This window comes from Gekko japonicus, unplaced genomic scaffold (genome assembly GCF_001447785.1).
Source record: "Gekko japonicus isolate JY-2015 unplaced genomic scaffold, Gekko_japonicus_V1.1 scaffold575, whole genome shotgun sequence".
In the NCBI taxonomy this organism is placed as follows: Eukaryota; Metazoa; Chordata; class Lepidosauria; order Squamata; family Gekkonidae; genus Gekko; species Gekko japonicus.
The window spans coordinates 68160-71190 of record NW_015174291.1 but is presented as its reverse complement, the minus strand read 5'-3'; positions in this window follow the sequence as shown (position 1 = coordinate 71190).

The window sequence follows — 3031 nt, the reverse complement described above, 5'->3', positions numbered from 1 at the left end:
CCCCCCCTTTTGCCAGCCTTTGGTAACTTTGGTGGACGCCCCCCCCTTCCCATTCCCTCCTCCTTCGGTGGGATGTGGAGAAATGAGGACTCCAATTTTTCCTTGGCCTTAGTTGTGATTGTTAAAAATAATAATAATGAAAAACGCAGTCTTAAAAACTTGCCAAAGTCCTGTATTGTCTTGAAGTCTCTCTCTTTCTCTCTCTCTCTTTCTCTCTCTCACTGGTCCTCCGCCTTTCTCTCCCTCTCTCTCTTTCTCTCTTCCTCCACCTGTCCCCTCTGTCTCACTCTCCAAGCATACACTTGTGAATGTATTTCGTCTGACTGGGGGTGGGACGGGGAAAAGTCGTTCAGCATAATTTTTCTTTCAGGATGGCGAACAAAAAAAAAAAAATGTGATCTTGATTTCACCCACCTCGTGACGGTTTAGTATAAACAGTTGCCTTTTCGTAACAACTTCTCTCTCTTCTTTTGTAAATACATATCCACGATGCCATATTTATCGTTTGTAATTTAATTATTGAGATAAGTGCCGGGAACTCAACAATATTTATGAAAAAAAAATCCCACAAAAAAGGAGAAATGGAAATTTGTTTTTCTAACAAAAAAAAACTCAGACAAACTCTGTACAGCTTTTGGTTATATAACTGCTTTAGCATTAAAAGTTTATTGTTTTGGAAAGAACACAGCGGGACACTTTTCTTTCCAAGCTCAGTCCCCCCCCCCCCCCCAGTTGTTTCTTTTTTATTTGCTTGTTTTGGAAACACCTTTACTCTCTCTCTCTCTCCTAACTACCTGGGACCCTCCCCCCACCCCGTCTAGAACAACATCTGCGTTGGTTTTCTCTCTCTTTCCAGTCCTCCTCTCTGTGAAATGCTGTCCTTCCTCATAAAATCTAACGGTTTGTGGGTTTTGCTCCTTTCGCCGTGGGAAAGAGGACCCCCTCCTGTTTATTCCCCTCCACCACCACCTTTCTTCCCTTCGGCGCAAACGTTTTAGGTTCGTTTCTGGGTTTCTACTGCTCTTGGGGGAAACAGTCGCCATCAAACAACGTCTTCCCACGTCAGAGGAGAAAGATCTACCCGCAATCACCTTTGCCAGACACGTGTAAACCCAGAAAGGTAAATTAGTTTTATCTACCGAGGCGCGGGTGAAGGATGCCTGCGTGGGTGGGGGTCTGGGTTTGTGTCAACGCTCTCTCCTGTTCTATTAGCCCCTATTTAGTGATACAAAGTCGCTTTCGTTCTAGGGGAACTGACTCCCAAGTAAATGGGAACCGTAGTAGCAACGTGTTTCTCTGATACGGAAATAAGAAAGGAGAGGACTGGGGTGTCTAAATAGAATAAAATATAATTGCATGTTCAAGCAGTTAGCATGGAAGTCCAGAATTTTGGAAGCTAAAGTGTGTTTGGGGTGTGGGTGAATGTGTGGGGCGGGGTGGGTTTTAAGCTGATTCTAGGACTGCCTCCAGAAGTCTCCTGTAAACGTTCTGTGTTCGTGTGTCTGCAAAACTCAGGGGTCTTTTTTGGAGCACGCTATTTTATGTAAAATAAATATTTATTTTTGCCAAAGACACTGTTTGAAGAAATATTTCTGGCTATCTTCCCAACCGTGGATTTTAAAAGAAAACGAAACAATGGATGTCTGGGGTGGATGTGTGCATAAATTTTCTACACATCTGTGACTTACTAAAAACAGGATGTGTGCAAAAAATGCACAATAATATAGCATAATAGTATAATAGTGGATCAATACACAAACAAGATTTCAGAAAACGAGGAATACGATATTTTATTCATCCCCAGACCGTGGCTATAGTGAAACCTGTTTGGACGGGAATATATATATTTGTAATTTTACAGACGAGAATTTAACAGTGCAAATTGAAGGTGCAATACTGTGGAGGGTTACTTGGGAGTAAAGTGTAATCCTGTGCACCCATACGTGGAATCAGTGGGATTTACTTGCGAGTAAATCTTCATGGGCTTGGTGCAGAGCCAAATGAATGAAAATCGGTTTGAATCGGAGTTTCCTGCCGCTAAACTTTGATATTATTATAAGTTTCAAGACGTTTAGAAAGGAACGATATCTTTAAATTGTTCACCTGGGGATGCATCGCCTTCCCAGGGCTCGGCCTGCCCAGTGCGGATACAAAAACCTTCGTCTCGGGGTGGCGAAGACAGAAAGTACTTTTGCAGACAAACCGCTTGAAAAACTGCACTCTGGATTGGGCTGGATTCAGCGGGGTCGCTCTTACTCGTGGGTAAAACGCGTAAAAAGAGTTTTCGATCCGGGAGGATCCAAGTAAGGGTGTTGGTTTGTGTTTCGGTTGAGGACGTGCAGAATGGGAACTTCCCGGTCCGTTTGGAAAGCGGACTCCCTGGGATTGGGGGTGGGGAGGGGAGGCTGGACTCTTGGCTGATTCCCGTTCTGCTCAGGCCGCCCTGCTCTTTAGATTCTGCTCACGGGGGGCTGCAGTGCCGAGGAGAGAAAGTTTCGTCCTGAGCTTTGGGCAGCGGAGGGCTTCCTCTCCTTCCGCGGCAGAGAGAAAATGCCCTGGCCTCTACAGGGCGCCTTCAGCTCGCTCGGGCAGGCAGAGGCGGTTTGAACTTGACACGGGGCTGAGTCTTCTTCGTGGCCTCTCCGGCTGCCGCAGAGTTCAAGGCCCCGGGCCAGGAGGATCTGGCACGGTCGAAAGCCCTCGCAGGAGGGCTTGCAGGCCAAGGGCACCCCGTGGACTTCCGGCCCAGGGAGGAGGCCTGGGATCGGGCCTTCCCAGCTGGGGGCCTGGCGCAGGCTTCCTCCAAGTCGTTCAAGCCCGTTGAAATTCTGACTGAGGGAGTTCCTGATGCCTCGAATCGGGCGCTGCCCCCACTGGGGGCCCTTGTGTATACTTGCGGAGGAGCGAGGGAGCAAACGGAAGGAGGTCTACTCAGAAGTAAATCCCCTTTCATTCAGTGGGGCTTACTCTCAAGAAGCCTTGCTTACTTGCTTAAAGTTGGAGCCCAAAACATACTGAACCCAGAGAGAAG